The following is a 22,390-nucleotide window of genomic DNA, read 5'->3' as shown; positions in this document are numbered from 1 at the left end:
CTGTATACCAAAGGATGCATAAAAGTTCTAGTAGCTACGTTCTTTTCTTTATCGCATTCATTACGAATCCTGTTCCAGACTTCGCGCCAGTCGGCGTGTGTGTACGTGTGCCTATCGGCTACCCGTCACTATGGACTGGCTGCCTTGTCAGTCCACTACATATTCATTCTTGTGTGTTTTTTTAAAATGAAGGCATATTTATTCTGGTGATTTTTTTAGAAAGTACAGATTTTTTAAGTATTTTTGTGTATGAGAAAGACAGTAATTCCGCGTGATATATTGAGCAGATCGGTGAGTAAAAACTTGAATGCATTAGACACTGAGAAACTTAATAGTATGGCGAGCATTTTCATTTAAGAGCAATTCGTGCTTAGTAGCTGTTCAGATTTCGGGAAATACATTACGATAAACTTGCTAACGTGAATGAAAGGGTTTGTGCATGACTGTCTTACGTAAGATTAGCACGGACTTGGCAGTGAATATTATCAAGGTTCAGAATATACCGAAGTTTTGCCAGTATTTCTACCTTTCTTTCAAAATTAAGACCTTTTCGCGATTCTTGGAATAGTTACGTTGTATGCAGCCTGGTACGATTTGCAGTACGGTAGGTTTCTGCTCGGCTTTCCTACCTGCGATCTACTGCAACTAATTCAAAGGTGGGTGCAGGAATGGACGAAAGGAAGCGCGCCGCCGCAATTGCGTTGCAAGGCATCCCAGATGTGCTCAATAATGTTCATGTCTGGGGAGTTTGGTGGCCAGCCGAGGTATTTACACTCAGAAGAGTTTTACTGCTGCCACTCTGCACCAATTCTTGACGTGTGGAGCGTCGCATTGTCCTGCTGGAATTGTCCGTGTCCGTCGGAATGCACAATGGACACGATCGGATGCAGGTGATCAGACAGGATGCTTAGGTACATGTCATAGGTCAGAGTCGTAGCTAAACGTATCAGGGATCCCATATCACTCCAACTGCACACGCCCCATGCCATTACAGAGCCTCCACCAACTAGAACAGCCCCCTTCTGACATCCTGGGTTCATGCATTCATGAGGTTGTCTTCATCGCGTATGCGTCCATCTGCACGATGAAATTTGAAACAAGACTCATCCGACCAGGCAAAATGTTTCGAGTCATCACAGTGCAATGTCGCTGCTGACGGGCCCAGGCGAAGTGTAAAGCTGCTGTCATCGATGGTACACGAGTGGACCTGCGGCTCCGAAAGCCCATATCGATGATGTTTGGTTGAATAGTTCGCACGATGACACTTGTTGATAGCCCATCACTGAAATCTGCAGCAATCTGCGGAAGGGTTGCTCTTCTGTCACGCTGAACGATTCTCTTGAATCGTCGCTTGTCCCTTTCTTCTACGATATTTCTCCGATGTCGGAAATTTGCTGTTTTAGCGGATTCCTATATTCACGGTACACTCGAGAAATGGTCGTACGGGAAAATCCTCACTTAATCGCTACCGCGGAAATGCTGTGTCCCGTCTCTCGTGCGCCGACTATAATAGCACACTGAAAGTCACTTAAATCTCGATAACCTGCCATTGTAGCAGCAGTAACGGATCTAACAACTGCGCCAGACGCTTGTTGTTTTATACGCGCATTGCCGGTCGCAGCGCCGTGTTCTGCTTGCTTACATATCTCTGAATTTGAATACGCACACCTGTACCAGTTTCTTTGGCGCTTCAGAGCAAATAGGTAAGTGGGTCTAAGGCTTCCATTCAGTCTCCTGTTGACTAGTCTGGTGTGGCAGCTGAAGATAGCAAAACGAAAGTCCAAGTTTTAAACTTCAAGTTCAAGAAATCGTTCATCCTTGAGAATGTGAGAAACATACAGTCGTCTGATCATCGAACAGACTCCCGTATGGAAGACATAGCGATAAGCATCCCTGGCGTAGAGGAACAGCTGAAGGAGTGCTAGTTCTGCAAGGTTCGCAGGAGAGCTTCTGTAAAGTTTGGAAGGTAGGAGACGAGGTAATGGCAGAAGTAAAGCTGTGAGTACCGGGCGTGAGTCGTGCTTCGGTAGCTCAGTTGGTAGAGCACTTGCCCGCGAAAGGCAAAGGTCCCGAGTTCGAGTCTCGGTCGGGCACACAGTTTTAATCTGCCAGGAAGTTTCATATCAGCGCACACTCCGCTGCAGAGTGAAAATCTCATTCTGGAAACATCCCCCAGGCTGTGGCTAAGCCATGTCTCCGCAATATCCTTTCTTTCAGGAGTGCTAGTTCTGCAAGGTTCGCAGGAGAGCTTCTGTAAAGTTTGGAAGGTAGGAGACGAGGTACTGGCAGAAGTAAAGCTGTGAGTACCGGGCGTGAGTCGTGCTTCGGTAGCTCAGTTGGTAGAGCACTTGCCCGCGAAAGGCAAAGGTCCCGAGTTCGAGTCTCGGTCGGGCACACAGTTTTAATCTGCCAGGAAGTTTCATATCAGCGCACACTCCGCTGCAGAGTGAAAATCTCATTCTGGAAACATCCCCCAGGCTGTGGCTAAGCCATGTCTCCGCAATATCCTTTCTTTCAGGAGTGCTAGTTCTGCAAGGTTCGCAGGAGAGCTTCTGTAAAGTTTGGAAGGTAGGAGACGAGGTACTGGCAGAAGTAAAGCTGTGAGTACCGGGCGTGAGTCGTGCTTCGGTAGCTCAGTTGGTAGAGCACTTGCCCGCGAAAGGCAAAGGTCCCGAGTTCGAGTCTCGGTCGGGCACACAGTTTTAATCTGCCAGGAAGTTTCATATCAGCGCACACTCCGCTGCAGAGTGAAAATCTCATAGCTGAAGGAGTTGTTCACAAATATGGCACCAAGTGCGGATGGAGTCCCAATTCGGTTTTTCAAAGAGTACTCTACGGCATTGGCCCCTCACTTAGCTTGCATTTATCGCGAATCTCTTGCCCAGCGCGAAGTCCCAAGCGACTGGAAAAACCACAGGTGACTCCTGTTGAGTAGGGGAAACAAACCTGTAATATTAGGATACAGATTAGTGGCCTGCTTGACACAGTCACGTCATTGAAATATTTGGGCGTAACGTTGCAAAGCGATATGAAGTAGAACAGGCATGTGAGGGTTGCGGTAGGAAAGGCGAATGTTCGACTTCGACTTATTGGGAGAATTCCAGGAAAGTGTGGTTTGTTTGTAAAGCAGACCACATATAGGGCGCCAGCGTGATCTGTTCTAGAGTACTGCTGGAGTGTTTGGGATCCGTACCAACCAGATTAAAGGAAGACATCGAAGCAGTTCTGAGGCGGGCTGCTAGATTTGTTACACGTGAGTGTTACCGAGATTCTTCGGGAGCTGAAATGGGGAAATGTGGAGGGAAGGCGATATTCTTTCCGAGGGACACTACTGAAAAAATTGAGAGAACCGGCATTTGAAGCTGACTGCAGAACGATTCTTTTGCCTCCAACATACAATGTGCGTAAGGATCACGAATATAAGATACCAAAGTCAGGGCTCATACGGATGCGTATAGATAGTCGTTTATATTTGCGCCGTTAGGTGAATTGCGGAGTAGCTGTAAGTCTTCTGACTGGTTTGGTACGGCCCACCATTAATCCCTCTTCTGTGCCAACCTCTTCATCTCAGAGTATTACTTGCAACCTACGTCCTGAATTATTTACTGGATGTATTCCAATCTCTATCTTCCTCTACAGCTCCCTCTAGTGCCATGGAAGCTGTTCCCTGATATCTTAACAGATGTCCTACCGTCCTGTCCCTTCTTCTTGTCAATGTTTTCCATATATTCCTTTCCTCGTCGATTGCGTACAGAACCTCCTCATTCCTTATCTTATCAGTCCACTTAATTTTCAACATTATTCTGTAGCACCACATCTCAAACGCTTCGGTTCTCTTCTGTTCCGATTTTGCCACAGACCATGATTCACTTTCACACAATGCTGTGCTCCAGACGTACTTTCTCACAAATTTGTTCATCAAATTAAGGTCTATGTTTGATACCAGCCGACTTCCCATTTTCCAGAATGCCCTTTTTGCTAGTGATAGTCTGCTTCTGATGTCCTCCTTGCTCCGTCTGTCATTGGTTATTTTGCTGCCTTCATGATCACTAATCCTGATGTTAAGTTTCTCACTGTTCTCATTTCTGCTACTTCTCATTATTTTTGCCTTTCTTCAATTTACTCTCAATTCGTATTATGTACTCATTAGACTGTTTATTCTATTCAACACATTCTGTAATTCTTCTTCACTTTCACTGAGGATAGCAATGTCATCAGTGAATCTTATCATTGATAATTTTTCATCCTGAATTTTAATTCCACTCTTGAATCTTTCCTTTATTTCCGTTATTACTTCGTCGATGTATAGATTGAGCAATAGAGGCGAAAGATTACAGCCTTGTCTTACACCCTATTTAATATATAGAGAAGTAATAAGGGAAATATTACAATATTGGATAATATACACATGTTGTAATCGGTAAAAGGAGTATAAATTTTATTCTTCTCGTATACAAAACTTATTATTACACTCTTTTTCATCTTTTACACAACCGTTCACCATGTTGTAATATTTAGAATAAGTACTATATATAAGAGGGAGACGAGTCCACTTAACTATACTTCAATGAATATATAACAGAAAAAATTTCGTCCACATTCTCTAAAAGTACAAGGTGGTACATGACAGTAGCGAATTATTAAGATGTCAAAATTATGCGTTAAAAAGATATCTCTCGTCGGTTCGAACTCGAAATCAGTGGCTCTGATGTTTCAAGGTGTACTAATTGTTTAGTTATTTTAGATTGACACTCTAATGCAATATATTTCAAATAATTCCTTAGATTACCTTAGATAATCACTTGATAAATAAATTTACTGAAGTTCTTTCAATTACAATGGATATAAATCTGTGGTTTGCTCCACAAATTTCTGAACATTGGCCGAAAAATAGTCCAGGTCGGTTTATTGTAAATGTTCCTTGATTTAGTCGACCTGGTGTGCATCAATTTTAACCCCTAGAGCAGGTACTGCTCATGAATGAAGAACATCTGATGCTCTTGTTAATACTCATACCTCTGTATTTATTGGTAGAATTGTTCGGTTATCTACGTCTAGAAGTTGAAAGCCGTCGTTTTCTAAATCTTGTTCTGGTGTTATGTAGGTGTCAAATTCTACGTCTATGAAGTCTGAATATTCATATCTTCAGTACTATTGTCGTCCAATTGTTTTGATTGTGATTATTGCATCTACTGAATCATCAAGTAAATAGACTAGTCTTAGTGATGGAAGAGCAATAAAAATTAGGGTAATTGCTGGTAGTGCTGTTCAGATGGTTTCAATTAAATGTCCATGAAGTATGTTTCGGTTTGTATAAGCAATAAATAATATATAACTTAGGGCATAACCTGCAATTACTGCAATTAATAATAATACAACCATAGTATGAACATGGAAGAATGATAGTTGCTCCATTAATGGTGAAGCTACATCTTGAAGGGATAAATTTGATCATGTTGCCATCAAATGTTTTTCTAATAAAAGGTCAAACCTTTATTTTTAGAGCTTAAATCTACTGCACTAATTGCCATATTAGAATCTAGAGATTAATGGTAATTCTGAGTAACTGTGTTCTGCAGGTGTGTTATTTTGTAGTCATTCTATTGATCTTCTTACATTAGCTCTAAATATAATTGCTCAGTTTGCAGTCATTCTTTCTCATATGATTACAATGAATATAATAATTCCTACAATAGAGATTGTAGATCCAATTCTTGCTACTACATTTCATGATGTATATGCGTCTGGGTAGTCTGAATATCGTTGTGGTATTCCTACTAACCCTAAGAAGCGTTGAGGGGAGAATGTTAAGTTTACTCCAATAAATATAATTGTGAACTGCATTTTTAATCATGTATTGTTTATAGTTAATCCTGTAAATAGTGGGTATCATTGAATAACACCTCATATAATTGCAAATACTGCTCCTATAGATAGGACATAATGGAAGTGGGCTACTACATAATATGTGTCACGTAATACAATATCAAATGGTGAGATTGCTAGTACTAATCCTGTTAATCTAGCAATTGTAAATAGGAACATAAATCCTAGAGCTCATAATAATGGTGGGTTAAACTTCAATTTAGTTCCATATAATGTAGCTAGTCATCTGAATACCTTAATTCCTGTAGGTACAGCAATAATTATTATTGCTGATGTGAAGTATGCTCGCGTGTCAACATTCATTCCTACTGTAAATATATGGTGTGCTCATACAATATGATAATATGGCGTAAATTATACCCAACGTTCCAAATGATTCAATTTTTCCTCTTTCTTGACATACGATGCGTGAAATAATACCAAATCTGGGTAAAATTAGAACTTCTGGGTGCCCAAAGAATCAGAACAGGTGTTGATATAGAATTGGATCTCATCCTCCCGCAGGGTCAAAGAACGATATATTTAGGTTTCGGTCTGTTAATAATATAGTAATAGCTCCTGCTAAAACAGGAAGTGAAAGAAGAAGAAGAAGGGCTGTAATGGTTCAAATGGCTCTGAGCACTATGGGACTTAACATTTGTGGTCATCAGTCCCCTAGAATTTAGAACTACTTAAACCTAACTAACCTAAGGACATCACACACATCCATGCCCGAGGCAGGATTCGAACCTGCGACCGTAGCGGTCACGCGGTTCCAGACTGAAGCGCCTAGAACCGTACGGCCGCCCGGCCGGCAAGAGCTGTAATAGCTACAGACCAAACAAATAAAGGTGTTTGGTCTAAAGCTATGCTTTCTGATCGTATATTAATTGCTGTTGTAAAAAAGTTTACTGCACCAAGAATTGATGATACACCTGCTAAGTGTAGTGAAAAAATGACTAGATCTACAGATGCACCCCCGTGTGCAATAGCTCCTGCTAGAGGGGGGTAAATTGTTCATCCTGTACCAGCACCGTTATCTCCTATAGAAGACGTAAGAAGTAGGGTTAATGATGGTGGTAGTAGTCAAAACTTTAGATTATTTTTTCGTGGGAATGCTATATACGAATTGTGTGTCAAAACCGATTCGTGTAACAAATTAATTTACGATTCCAGATAGTTATGTCTTTAAAAATAAACAGACATAATTCGGACAGTTTACTACATACTTCGCTATATTATAGCTAAACAGTTGTAACAAACTACTCTGCTGGCATTATAATCTTTTTTCGAACGCGTTAAGGTTATGTGCTGCAGTGCTACATCCATTATAAATTACAACTGCATCTGTGTATGTTGCATGGAAAGAAAACAGCAACGGTAAATGCATGATTTAAAGTAAAAAAAAAAAAAATTCTCAGTCCACTTCTTTAAAAATCGTGCCATTTTTGTCTTTTGTAGCTAGAGGAAACGGAGGTAAGGCGGCACTGACAGTAAATAATGACGAGGGGAATACTTCACTTTGCTTCTTGTCGACGGTGGCTACGGGGAGGTAACTGGCTGATCAGTCAATGATATCTTTGTGGGATCAAAATCATCACAAACGTTGCAAATAGATTGGACTTTCCCATACGTGTCGTTGTGCTGATACTGATTTAACGTAAGTGTCAAGTTAAAGTAAAATATATATACGAGAGTTGGAACTTAAACAGTGGAAACTATTTATTCACAACCGATACAAAAGAGTTACATGTTTGCGCCTGTTGCTGTCCTTCAAAGTAGTCACCAGGGTTGTGTAGAATCAGTTGCCAGCGATAGAGAAGGCGTAGTATATCGTTAGCAGAGCCTGTTCTGTTGACGGTGCGAATGGAGCGGTCTACTGCCTGTCGAATCTCTGGAACAGTTCTGAAACGAATGCCACGAAGTAAATCCTTCATCTTCGGAATCAAATCAAAGTCACAAGGACTTAAGTCCGGGCAGTATGGTGGATGGCACAGTACGTCCCAGTCCCATCGACCGAACAGAGCAGCCACAGCTTGCGCTATGTGCCCCCGCACATTGTCGTACAAAATGATGGGTGGGTTGCGCAGAAAGTGTCACCGCTTCTTTCGCAAAGCTGGTCGCAGGTGATGATCCACAAACGAACAGTAATACGACCGACATAGGGAGAAACGATCGCCGTAATAAGGTAGGGAAACTAAGAGCTCGCACGGAAAGATATGGGTGTTCTTGTTTTCTGCGCTATATACGAGATTGGAATATGGAGAATTGTGAAGGTGGTTGGATGAACCCTCAGCCAGGCACTTAAATGTGATTTGCAGAGTATCCATGTAGATGTAGTAGAGTATCCATATAGATGTAACTGTAGATAAATCATTACAATAAGGAATAGTGTAGTCCAAGCTGGGTTATAAATTATAGTGATAACGATAAGCAACCCTAACCATGCAGGATGTCTCAGCCAATAAGAAAACAGCCTACTGTTTATACATTACCCAACTGACCGATTGGAAGGGGGCAGGGGGAGGGGGAATGGGAGGATGGAGGTGGTTTTATAAAAATTGCAACATTGTAACAGCATGCTTGCGTCTGCGCCACAGCTGTCCCCAACATAGGCAACCAGAAACTGCCTGCGCCCAGACGCAGTTATTTCCCTTACTTATTACCTATTGATTAATGAAATGAAAGCAACTTACCGTACCACTTACAGGTTACAAAATCTTTCCTGATTTCCGCTGCAACTTCTTTCCAAGCTTTTGTTTGTTCAGAATCGTCACCAAGTCCTTTTCTCCACAGTACCTCCCGTTTTTCTACTTCTGCTATTAATTTTTTTATAATTAAATCTTGGATCTCCTTCGTAGTGCCACTCATGATTTCTTGGAACTACGGGCAGCAGTCACTGGCGACCAGCACAGGGAATCACCTGGAATTGGTTACAAACTGGTTACTAACGAGTTTTTAGTTCTGAAACGCCATGTCGGGCTTCATATTACAATCAAACGAGAAGTGAATCCCTAACCAATCCCCGCCATTACCCAGTTGCTTTTGAGTAGCTCTGTGAAAGAAATGTTCTGGTACACATTGTTTTACTGTTTTTCAAAATATTCGCCTTTAAAATCTGTGTAATATCATATGTTTCCAGACTCTGGAAACATTTTCTATACGTTGATGTGGGTAATGAAATGTGCTGTCAGGCATTTTATACAGTATGTGATCAAAAGTATCCGGACACTCCCAAAAACATAACTTTTTCATATTAGATGCATTATGCTGCCACCTACTGCCAGGTACTCCATATAGGCGACCTCAGTAGTAATTAGACGTCGTGAGAGAGCAGAATGGGGCGCTCAGCGGAACTCACGGACTTCGAACATGGTCAGATGATTGGGTGTCACTTGTGTCATTCGTCTATACGCGAGATTTCCTCACTCCTAAACATCCCTAGGTACACTGTTGCCAATGTGATAGTGAAGTGTAAACATGAAGGGACACGTACAGCACAAAAGCGTACAGGCCAACCTCGTCTGTTGACTGACAGAGACGGTCGCTGTGGCCGAGCGGTACTAGGCGCTTCAGTCCGGCACCGCGCTGCTGCTACGTTCGCAGGTTCGAATCCTGCCTCGGGCATGGATGTGTGTGATGTCCTTAGGTTTAAGTAGTTCTAAATCCAGACGACTGATGATCTCAGATGTTAAGTCCCATAGTGCTTAGAGCCATTTGAGCCATTTGACTGACAGAGACCGCCGACAGTTGAAGAGGGTCGTAATGTGTAATAGGCAGACATCTATCCGGACTATCACACAGGAATTCCAGACTGCATCAGGACCCACTGCAAGTACTATGACAGTTAGGCGGGAGAGGGAAAACTTGGATTTCATGGTCGAGCGGCTGTCCATGACCACACATCACGCCGGTAATGGCAAACGACGCCTCGCTTGGTGCTAGGAGCGTAAACACTGGACGACTGAACAGTGTAAAAACGTTGTGTGGAGTGACGCATGACGGTACACAATGTGATGATCAGATGGCAGGGGGTGGGTATAGCGAATGCTCGGTGAACTCATCTGCCAGCTTGTGTAGCGCCATCAGTAAAATTCGGAGGAGGCTGTGTTATGGCGTGGTCGTGTTTTTCACTTAGGGGCTTGCACCCCTAGTTGTTTTGCGTGGCACTATCACAGCACAGACCTGCATTGATGTTTTAAGCACCTTCTTGCTTCCCACTGTTGAAGAGCAATTCGGGGATGGCGATTGCATCTTTCAAAACGATCGAGCACCTGTTTATAATGCACGAGCCTGTGGTGGAGTGGTTACACGACAATAACACCCCTGTAATGGAATGGCCTGCACAGAGTCCTGACCTGAATCCTATAGAAAACCTTTGGTATGTTTTGGAACGGCGACTTCATTCCAGGCCTCAGCGACCGACATCGATACCTCTCCTCACAGCAGCACTCCGTGAAGAATGGGCTGCCATTCCCCAAGAAACCTTCCAGCACGTGATTGAATGTATGCCTGCGAGAGTGGAAGCTGTCATCAAGGCTGAGGGTGGGCCAACACCACATTGAATTCCAGCATTATCAATAGAAGGCGCCACGGACTTGTAATTCATTTTCAGTCAGGTGTCCGGTTACTTTTGATCACATAGTGTATTTTTTTGGGAGAGGGTGGGGCTGGGGGAGGGTCAAATAGCGTTTGAGTATCGACATCTTTTGGCCAATGGTCTCCTGAGTCGGGGACTCCCCAAGGAGCAGCATTTCATATTATCAGATGCCGGAGCAGCTCCAGCGCCAGTCGTCCCCAGCAGCATTTTCCATTAGTAAGTTAGCTGAGCAAAGACTGCCACGCCAGAGCCATATCACTTGTGTCCTATTACATCACTCGAGCCGACCACAGTGGTCGAGCGGATCTAGGCGCTTCAGTCGGGAACCGCGAGACTGCTACGGTCGCTGGTTCGAATCCTGACTCGGGCATGGATGTGTGTGATGTCCTTAGGTTAGTTATGTTTAAGTAATGCTAAGTTCTAGGGGACTGATGACCTCAGATGTTAAGTCCCATACTGCTCGGAGCCATTCGAACCATTTGAACATCATTCAACACCGGCAGCACTGTGGCAACATCCATAAACTACTTACTAGCTGTTACATTGTAGCTAAATGGACACTCTGGAGCAGGGCAACAGAGGGAGGGGAGCAGACTGCAGCTATTTGTTAACAATGAATTACGCTAAGTCACGTCACTCGAGTTCTTTTACATCATTTGAGACACCGGCAAGTATGTAAGTACTCCCACAATTTTTTTTACGTATTTTTTATCAACGTCGCGTCATAGTCATAATGCTCACAACCAATCACAATACGGGATTTATTTATCATTATTCTAACAACAAAAAATAAACAGATAAACGATAAACACAGCGTCACAAACAATACACACTTACTTCGTCTTCCCTGGATTATACTTCACAGAAACACATCACCCCTCAGTCCACAGCCTCTTTCTGCCTGCATAGCTCTGGCTGTCGTATCACAGCCGGGTTGTGTTCACTTTGCAAACACTTTGCTTAAAAACAAAATACGTTGAGGCGTGGTTGTCAACAAGTTAGATGAGCAAAGGCTGTTGCTGCTGCTCCAGCCTCCGACCAGAAGCAAAAAGAACAACGTCTACATCTACATCCATACTCCGCAACCCACCTGACGGTGTGTGACGGAGGGTTCCTTGAGTACCTCTATCGGTTCTCCCTTCTATTCCAGTCTCGTATTGTTCGTGGAAAGAAGGATTGTCGATATGCCTCTGTGTGGGCTCTAATCTCTCTGATTTTATCCTCATGGTCTCTTCGCGAGATATACGTAGGAGGGAGCAATATACTGCTTGACTCCTCGGTGAAGGTATGTTCTCGAAACTTTAACAAAAGCCAGTACCGAGCTACTGAGCGTCTCTCCTGCAGAGTCTTCCACTGGAGTTTATCTATCTCCGTAACGCTTTCGCGATTACTAAATGATCCTGTAACGAAGCGCGGTGCTCTCCGTTGTATCTTCTCTATCTCTTCTATCAACCCTAAGTGGTACGAATCCCCCACTGGTGAGCAGTATTCAAGCAGTGGGCGAACAAGCGTACTGTAACCTACTTCCTTTGTTTTCGGATTGCATTTCCTTAGGATTCCTCCAATGAATCTCAGTCTGGCATCAGCTTTACCGACGATCAACTTTATATTATCATTCCATTTTAAATCACTCCTAATGAGTACTCCCAGATAATTTATGGAATTAACTGCTTCCAGTTGCTGACCTGCTATATTGTAGCTAAATAATAAGGATCTTTCTTTCTATGTATTCGCAGCGCATTACACTTGTCTACATTGAGATTCAATTGCCATTCCCTGCACCATGCGTCAATTCGCTGCAGATCCTCCTGCATTTCAGTACAATTTTCCATTGTTACAACCTCTCGATATACCGCAGCATCATCCGCAAAAAGCCTCAGTGAACTTCCGATGTCATCCACAAGGCCATTTATGTATATTGTGAACAGCAACGGTCCCACGACACTCCCGTGCGGCACACATGAAATCACTCTTACTTCAGAAGACTTCTCTCCATTGAGAATGACATGCTGCGTTCTGTTATCTAGGAACTCTTCAATCCAATCACACAATTGGTCTGATAGTCCATATGCTCTAACTTTGTTCATTAAACGACTGTGGGGAACTCTATCGAACGCCTTGCGGAAGTCAAGAAACACGGCGTCTACCTGGGAACCCGTGTCTATGGCCCTCTGAGTCTCGTGGACGAATAGCGCGAGCTGGGTTTCACACGATCGTCTTTTTCGAAACCCTTGCTGATTCCTACAAAGTAGATTTCCAGTCTCCAGAAAAGTCATTATACTCGAACATAATACTTGTTCCAAAATTCTACAACTGATAGACGCTATATGTCTATAGTTCTGCACATCTGTTCGACGTCCCTTCTTGAAAACGGGGATGACCTGTGCCCTTTTCCAATCCTTTGGAACGCTACGCTCTTCTAGAGACCTACGGTACATCGCTGCAAGAAGGGGGGCAAATTCCTTCGCGTACTCTGTGTAAAATCGAACTGGTAATACGCTCTGGCTTCGTCCTCCCGGGATCATCGGCCACAGAAAAACATTACCCGTCACGTCGGATCCTCTGCTCCACCCAGCGCCGTATAGCAGCCCGCCCGCGTGCTCAGCTGCAGCTCGAGACACACCGCTATGTCTCCCGCACCGTAGTATGGGAAATAAAACAAAATACGTGTTTTTTGCCGTCCTCAGTGACCAGTCTGCGATCTGCCTGCAGAAAGAGAGAGGACTGACGCTAGAGGCTGCCTCGAGCCAAAGTTCTTTCCCAGAGACATGGGTCACCCACGAACCGGGGACCAAGCGATACGCATTTCTCGGAAACCATTTCCAATGCTTCCTTGTCAGTATTACCGTATATTCCTCGTGCTAACACATTGCCTTTCTAATAGAGGAGAAACGGTAGCTTTGCCTTGACTCCACGTCTCGCAGGGACCCACTTGGAGAAATTACAACATAAATATCAGTTAAACGACCCACGTATCTCCTTCTTTAACGTTAGTGACCGTCCATATCCAATCGCTACTCACAGTCCACTCGAGCATAGATTTTTGAAGAAGCGCAGTGTTATCACAAAACGTATCTGTAATGTGTGTCGGCACTTTTAAATTCTTCTTTATGTTAGGGAGTGCACCACTTGAGAGTTGGCATGAGCCGCCTCTCATATTTCTGTCTTAATCTGAGTAATTTGATTTTCGTCTCTAATTGCATGCGGTGAAAAGTTGCTATTCCTTCACATGTGGAGTTCCCACGCAGCGTCTCCCGTCATCCGGGTGGTCTGGTGACAGGCGGGGTCTGCTGATCTTGAAACGGTTAAGCCGACGGCTGTGAGGGGTCAAGTGGATGCTTTCCAGACGCCGACATTGTCATAAAAGCGGGGGCGACACGCCCCACAGGGGCCTGACGGAGCGGTTGGGCTAGAGATTCCGTTACTTCGTAGAAACTCAGTGAAAACGCTTTCTGACGGGCTACCAGCGAGATGTGGGAATGACGTGGGAATGACTTGTGTTCCCAGGCAGTCTTGGTGGGCAAATTCCCGCGTTTTCTGCAAAATCATAACTGTGATTGGTTTGCTCAGGAGATAGCTCCGTGACGTAGCAAAATCGGCGAAGAAATTGGCGCCAAGTATCTCCATTGGTGGAATAGTAGTGCTCCGGCAATAGAGGGGAATTTTCCGCCGGTTTTCGAGTTGCTGATTGGAACGTTTAACCACGGCCACTGTCGTGGGGGTGGGAATGTTCTGTGTTCGGCTTGTACGGGTGCTCTTGAGAGAGTCGGCTCTCGGCTTTAGGTCGGAGTAGGTTACAAGACTGAGCTCTCGCTGCTCTGGACAGCCTGCCTTCTGTTGGCTGTCTAATATACTTTCATTTAATTGTAACTGTTTGACGAAGTTGCTGAAGTTTCGACTTCAACGTAACTGTCCGAGTACAGTTGGCAATTGAGCGTTCTGTGTACAAGCGGCCTATGTTGTCCGTCTTGAGCAGTTTTGGCTAAAGTTGACTGTACTGGAGTTACTGTGTGACTTCTCTTGTTAAAATCACTCACTGTACCGTCAGTGATTGTGTAGGGAGCCTTCTTCATCTCCCTCAGAGGCGTATTTGTGCTGCTAGGAACAACCAGACCAGGAGAATTTGTTTCGGGCTATACTCACGACATTATCATCACCACGATGGGACGTCGAAGCAACCAGCCATCGCCTCCGGTATGCCAGATCATGTCCTTGCAGTTAAGAAGACAGCTTGGTAATGTACGCCCGCAGCACCGGAAAATCAGGGAATGTTGCTAGGTGATAATCAGAGCTCAGGAGAGTGCGCCTGTTCTGTTGTCTGAGTTATCACTACTGTAGCACCAATTAATGTTGGGTTAGCTGGGTTTTCTCTTAAGATTTAAGTTGCAAGGAATTGGCTCCACATACCACTTGGTCATAAATGTCACAATCTAGTTTATGGACAACTTCACTCTCACAGCATTTAATTGAGTAGCCAATTTGATGTATTGTAAATGTTTCATGTGTTTTGTTTATTATTTTGAGTTTAGTCATACTAAATCAAATTGTTATTTTGGACAGAACTTTCATTCTGTTAATCGGTAGAGCAACCCTTTCATTTCTCACTACGTTAATAAAACTTTCTTTCATCTAATTAATTTCTATCCAATTAAATTATTGCAGGTGCCAAACTCTTTTCTACTCCACTTGCAGGGTCGATTACAGTTAGTTCGCGTTTCTTCTTAATCCATGTGCAACAGCAAAAGTCGGAGTTAGAATAAGGGGGGGCTTAGAGCATCATTTCCATATGAAGATTCGAGAAGAATTTAGTTTAAATACACTGATAGCCCCGGCACCTCGCACATTCTCGATGTAATTTATCTTGCCAATATTAGGAACAACCCTGTCCACTAAAAATCGCAAACCGAAGCGGTCGTCTGTTGGTCTTGTTTACCTTCTTCCTTCCGCTCCCTAATAGCTGACGGATGTTTAGCGCTTTGGAGGAGGAGGAATCCGTGTCGATACTTCATCACAGAGAACAGATTTCATTGTAGCTCTGTCCTTTAATACTCTAAAGAACTAATATGGTGGCACTCTAGCGAGTTACCAAAGAGCAGCATCTGTTCCATACGTTGTAAATACTGCTTGGCGGAGTCTAATACATTTACATAGTCCAATTTGTTCCCAGATACCAAATTATAAGGGGCTGTAAGCTGTTAGGCAACCATTTGCTTAATACTCCGGTAGCTATATGTGTTTCTTTTCCGCCTGGCGGAACTCGACCACAATTAGTGTTCTTGCAGGATTGCATTTACGAGTCACATATATCATAGGCGCAAACTCATAAATAATATTGCTTGGATCATTTGCGTAAATATCGTGTTGTTGTACGTTAATAGTAAACCGATACATACATACACTATGTGATCGAAAGTATCCGGACACCTTACTGAAAATGACTTGGGTTTCTTGAAGAATGGCAGCCCAATCTTCACGGAGTACTGAGGAGAGATATCGATGTCAGTCGGTGAGGTCTGGCACGAAGTCGGCGTTCCAAAACATACCAAAGGTTTTCTATAGGATTCAGGTCAGGACTCTGTGCAAGCCAGTCAATTGCAGCGATGTTACTGTTGTGTAACCACTCGGTCACAGGGCATGCATTATGAACAGGTGCTCGATCGTGTTGAAAGATGCAATCGCCATCCCCGAAGTGCTCTTCAGCAGTGGGAAGCAAGAAGGTGCTTAAAACATCAATGTAGGCCTATGCTTGATAATGCCACGCAAAACAACAAGGGGTGCAGGCCCCCTCCATGAAAAACACGACCACACCATAACAGCACCACCTCCGAATTTTACTGTTGGTACAACACACGCTGGAAGATGATATTCATCGTGCATTCGTCATACCCACACTCTGTCGTCGGATCGCCACACTGTGTACCGTGATTCGTCACTCCAGACAACGTTAATACACTGTTTAATCGTACAATGTTTACGATCCTTACAACAAGCGAGGCGTCGTTTGGCATTTACCGGCATGATGTGGGGTTATGAGCAGCCGCTCGACCATAAAATCCAAGTTTTCTCACCTCCCGCGTAACTGTAGTGGATCCTGATGCAATTTGGAATTCCTGTGTGATGGTCTGGATAGATGTTTGCCTATTACACATTACGGCCCTCTTCAACTGTCGGCGGTCTCCGTCAGTCATGGGACGAGGTCGGCCTCTACGCTTCTGTGCTGTACGTGTTCCTTCAAGTTTCCACTACACTATCACATCGGAAACAGTGGACCTAGGGATGTTTAGGAGTGTGGGAACATCACGTACAGACGAATGACACAAGTGACACCCAATCACCTGGCCACGTTCGAAGTCCGTGAGTCCAGAGTTCCGCGGAGCGCCCCGTTCTGCTCTCTCACGATGTATAATGACTACTGAGGCCGCTGATATGGAGTACCTGGCAGTAGGGAGCGGCAAAATGCACCTAATATGGAAAACGTATGTTTTTGGGGGGTGTCCGGATACTTTTGATCACAGAGTGTATGTGATGGTACGTATTATTATTAATCCACAGATAAATTTTCATAACAAACACTGTAGTGAGCAGCTTGTGTCTTTGAAATTCTGTAGATCACTCGAAGTTACGTTAATAACGATGGTCATAATCGGATGTAACGGAAAAGCCGGCCGTTGTGGCCGAGCGGTTCCAGTCGCTTTAGTCTGGAATCGCGTGACCGCTACGGTCGTAGGTTCGAATCCTGCCTCGGACATGCATGTGTGTGATGTCCTTAGGTTAGTTAGGTTTAAGTAGTTCTAAGGTCTAGGGGACTGATGAGCTCAGATATTAAGTCCCATAGTGCTCAGAGGTATTTGTTGTGGGAAAGCAAACGAGACGCAATACAGAGAGAGAGAGAGAGAGAGAGAGAGAGAGAATATGTTCAACGTGGACTGTGATTACATTATGTCACCGCCTTCGTGTATCTGGCACAGCGATCATACGAGGGATCAGGGTGAGCGAAACGAACTAGATGTAAGACTATGAGGCGACCTAATGTTGGATACGTAAAGCATATTCTGGATTCAGATTCGCATTCAGTAATGCACTAACGGCGCTAATACGTTATTAACGCTTCATTTTGCTCGAGGTAATTGATTGTAATAGTGAGTCCACTGCTCGCTGCTGTTCTTAGACGGGGTGGCAGATTTCCGACGTGCTTATCACCTGGCTCCTGACATGCGGGTGACTCATGTCTGTGTGAGAGAACTTTGGCTCGAGCCAGCCATTAGCGTCAGTTCTCTCTCTTTCTGCAGGCAGATCGTCGACTGGTCACTGGGGACTGCAAAACACGCACATTTTGTTCAAATAAAATGAGTTTCCTGTCCTACACTATGGTGTGGGAGACGTAGCGGAGTGCGTACAGCTACAGTCGAGCACGCGAGCGTGCTGCGATGTGACGCTGGCTGGAGCAAAGAGCTCGACATGACTGGTAACGTTTTTCTGTGTATTGTTTTGTGATGCTGTGCTTCTGGTTGGAGGCTGTAGCAGCACCAGTCTTTGCTCAGATAACTCGCTGACAACCTCGCCTCACAAAATTTTCTAAGTATCTGTACTATGGCTGGGGTGGGGGGTACATAGTGGTGAACACAGGCCAGCTACGATGCGACAGCCAGAGCTGTGCGGGCAGAGGGAGGCTGTGGCCTCAAGCGTGATGTCCTCTACATCTACATCTACATGATCACTCTCTAATTCACATTTAAGTGCTTGGCAGAGGGTTCATCGAACCACAATCGTACTATCTCTCTACCATTCCACTCCCGAACAGCGCGCGGGAAAAACGAACACCTAAACCTTTCTGTTCGAGCTCTGATTTCTCTTATTTTATTTTGATGATCATTCCTACCTATGTAGGTTGGGCTCAACAAAATATTTTCGGATTCGGAAGAGAAAGTTGGTGCCTGAAATTTCGTAAATAGATCTCGCCGCGACGAAAAACCTCTTTGCTTTATGACTTCCATCCCAACTCACGTATCATATGTGCCACACTCTCTCCCCTATTACGTGATAATACAAAACGAGCTGCCCTTTTTTGCACCCTTTCGATGTCCTCCGTCAATCCCACCTGGTAAGGATCCCACACCGCGCAGCAATATTCTAACAGAGGACGAACGGTTGTAGTGTAAGCTGTCTCTTTAGTGGACTTGTTGCATCTTCTACGTGTCCTGCCAATGCAACGCAACCTTTGGCTCGCCTTCCTCACAATATTATCTATGTGGTCATTCCAACTGAAGTTGTTCGTAATTTTAACACCCAGGTACTTAATTGAATTGACAGCCTTGAGAATTGTACTATTTATCGAGTAATCGAATTCCAACGGATTTCTTTTGGAACTCGTGTGAATCACCTCACACTTATCGTTATTTAGCGTCAACTGCCACCTGCCACACCATACAGGAATCTTTTCTAAATCGCTTTGCAACTGGTCTGGTCTTCGGATGACCTTACTAGACGGTAAATTACAGCATCATCTGCGAACAACCTAACGGAACTGCTCAGATTGTCACCCAGGTCATTTATATAGATCAGGAACAGCAGAGGTCCCAGGACGGTTCCCTGGGGAACACCTGATATCACTTCAGTTTTACTCGATGATTTGCCGTCTATTACTACGAATTGCGACCTTCCTGACAGGAAATCACGAATCCAGTCGCAGAACTGAGACGATACCCCATAGGCCTGCAGTTTGATTAGAAGTCGCTTGTGAGGAACGGTGTCAAAAGCTTTCCGGATATCTAGAAACACGGAATCAACTTGAGATCCCCTGTCGATAGTGGCCATTACTTCGTGCGTTGCACAAGAACGATGTTTTCTGAAACCATGCTGATTGCGTATCAATAGATTATTCCTTCAAGGTGATTCATAATGTTTGAATACAGTATATGCTCCAAAACCCTACTGCAAACCGACGTCAATGATATAGGTCTGTAGTTCGATGGATTACTACTACTACCCTTCTTAAACGCTGGTGCGACCTGCGCAATTTTCCAATCTGTAGGTACAGATCTACCGGTGAGCGAGCGGTTGTATATGATTGCTAATTAGGGAGCTATTGTATCAGCGTAATCTGAAAGGAACCTAATCGGTATACAATCTGGACCTGAAGACTTGCCCGTATCAAGCGATTTGAGTTGCTTCGCAACCCCTCCTGTGACGTATCATCCAAGGAAAGCGAGGGAAGTGTGTGTTGTTTTTGACGCTGTGCTTCTTGTTCGTCGGTGCATTTCTTGTTAGAATAATGATAAATTGACCAGCCAGAACAAATTACCTCCGACCTACTATCGATATAAACCCATCCAGGCAAAAGCAACGTCAACCGGCGAGGAATCACTGCTATTCACACACGCACGGCGCATCTAATTCCAGGGAGCTTGCTGTCCGTGCGAACAGTGGTGAAGGCGCGCAATCTATCTGAGTTTTAATCAAGTTAACATTGTGATGGGCCAGAGATTCGGCGAGAACATTTCGGAAACTGAGTGACTTGTTGTGTGTTCAAGGCGTGAAACAGGGCTGAAACCACATCCAGACATCGTGGGCTTGCGTGGCCACCCCCTGTCGTAGGCTGGGAAGACTGGTGAAATGGTAAAACAGGACAAGCGGCGGACTGTGGCAGACCTAACACCAGACTTTCATGCTGGGCGGAGTACGAGTGTGTCCGAATATACAGTGCACCATTTACAATAAACGATTGCCTCCGCAGCTGACAACCCATGCATGTGCGAATGTTAGCACCACGACATCGGCAACTATGAACGAAATTGGCACATAACCATCGGCATTCGACGTCGGCACAGCGGCAGAGTATTCAATGGTAAGATGAATTGCGATACTTTCTTCAACATGCCGATGAAAGGGCGCGAATTCATCAGAACAGCTGCTTGGCGCATACACTACTGGCCATTAAAATTGCTACACCACGAAGATGACGTGCTACAGACGCGAAATTTCACCGACAGGAAGAAGACGCTGTGATATGCAAATGATTAGCTTTTTAGAGCATTCACACAAGGTTGGCGCCGGTGGCGACACCTACAACATGCTGACATGAGGAACGTTTCCAATCGATTTCTCATACACAAACGGCAATTGACCGGCGTTCCTTCGTGAAACGTTGTTGTGATGCCTCGTGTAAGGAGGAGAAATGCGTACCATCACGTTTCCGACTTTGATAAAGGTCGGATTGCAGCCTATCGCGATTGCGGTTTATCGTATCGCGACATTGCTGCTCGCGTTGGTCGAGATCCAATGACTGCTAGCAGAATATGGAATCGGTGGGCTCAGGAGGGTAATACGGAACGCCATTCTCGATCCCAACGACGTCGTATCACTAGCAGTCGAGATGACAGGCATCTTATCGGCATGGCTGTAACGGATCGTGCAGCCACGTCTCGATCCCTGAGTCAACAGATGGGGTCGTTTTCAAGACAACAACCAACTGCACGAACAGTTCAACAACGTTTGCAGCAGCATGGACTATCAGCTCGGAGACGATGGCTGCGGTTACCCTTGACACTGCATCACAGACAGGAGCGCCTGCGAAATGGTGTAATCAAGGACGAACCTTGGTGCATGGCAAAACGTCATTTTTTCGGATGAATCCAGGTTCTGTTTACAGCATCATGATGGTCGAATCCGTGTCTGGCGACATCGCGGTGAACGCACATTGGAAGCGTGTATTCGTCATCACCATACTGGCGTATCACCCGGCGTGATGCTATGGGGTGTGTTCGACTGCTGCCCTGGCCACCACATGCTCCAGATCTCTCACCAATTGATAACGTCTGGTGAATGGTGGCTGAGCAACTGGCTCGTCACAATACGCCGGTCACTACTCTTGATGAACTGTGGTATCATGTTGAAGCTGCATGGTCAGCTGTACCTGTACACGCCATCCAATCTCTGTTTGACTCAATGCCCAGGTGTATCAAGGCCATTATTACGGCCAGAGGTGGTTGTTCTGGGTACTGATTCTTCAGGATCTATGCACCCAAATTGCGTGAAAATATAATGACATGTATGTTCTAGCATAATATATTTGTCCAATGAATACCCGTTTACCATCTGCATTTCTTCTTATTGTAGCAATTTTGATGGTCAGTAGTGTATACTGTGGGATGGCGATCTGCTGGCGGCAACTTCATTATGCTCCAGGGAACATTCACGTGGAAATCCTCGGGTCCAGTGGAACTCGTGCAAGGCACCATGGAGGCCAAACACTATCGTACACTGGTTCCAGACCAAGTACAGCCCTTCATGGTGATCATGTTTCCCGACGACAGTGGCATTTTCCACAAGATAATGCGCCATGTGACGAGGCCAGGAGTGTGATGGAGTCGTTCGAGGAACACCGTGGCGAGTGCCAGTAGATGTGCTGGCCCACCAACCCCCCAAGATCTAAACCTGATCACACACACTTGGGCTGTAATTGAAAGTGCCGTCAGAACTCATTGCCGTCCTCTCTGGAATATCTGGAAATTAGGTGACTTGTGTGTGTGCAGATGTGGTGCCAACTCCCTCCAGCGACCTACCAAGGCCTCATTGCTTCCATGACACGCGTCGCCGCTGTTATCTGTGCTAAAAGTGAACATACTAGCTTTAAGGTAGGTAGGTGGTGAGAATGTTCTGCCTGCCCAGTGTAAATTGCACGTTGTGATTGGTGCAAGCATAATGACGACAAGGCGATGCTGGAAAAAATACGTAAACAATTTTGGGGGTACTTACATTTCAGCCTTTGTCTCGAATGACGTAACTGAACTTAAGTGAAGTGCCTTACTGGTGTCTGAAATGAATTGTCTTAGCGTAATTTATTATTAACAAATAGCTGCAGTCTGATCCAGTGCCTATGTAATCCTGCTCCAGGGTATCCTTTTTGCTCAATGTAAAGCTAGTAAT

The 22,390-nt window shown here is 44.7% G+C and overlaps 1 long non-coding RNA gene across 1 annotated transcript in view; it reads right to left on the bottom strand.

Moving 5' to 3' along the window:
* LOC124802737 overlaps window positions 1-22,390 on the bottom strand; it is a 63,596-nt gene that overhangs the window by 25,308 nt on the left and 15,898 nt on the right. The window contains exon 2 of the long non-coding RNA XR_007017150.1: window positions 8,562-8,788. This is a non-coding gene — a long non-coding RNA (uncharacterized LOC124802737). The remainder of the gene's footprint in view (window positions 1-8,561; window positions 8,789-22,390) is intronic.

This window comes from Schistocerca piceifrons, chromosome 6 (genome assembly GCF_021461385.2).
Source record: "Schistocerca piceifrons isolate TAMUIC-IGC-003096 chromosome 6, iqSchPice1.1, whole genome shotgun sequence".
NCBI classification, from domain to species: Eukaryota; Metazoa; Arthropoda; class Insecta; order Orthoptera; family Acrididae; genus Schistocerca; species Schistocerca piceifrons.
The sequence above is the reverse complement of the archived record's forward strand: the minus strand, read 5'-3'. Positions and strand labels throughout refer to the sequence as shown.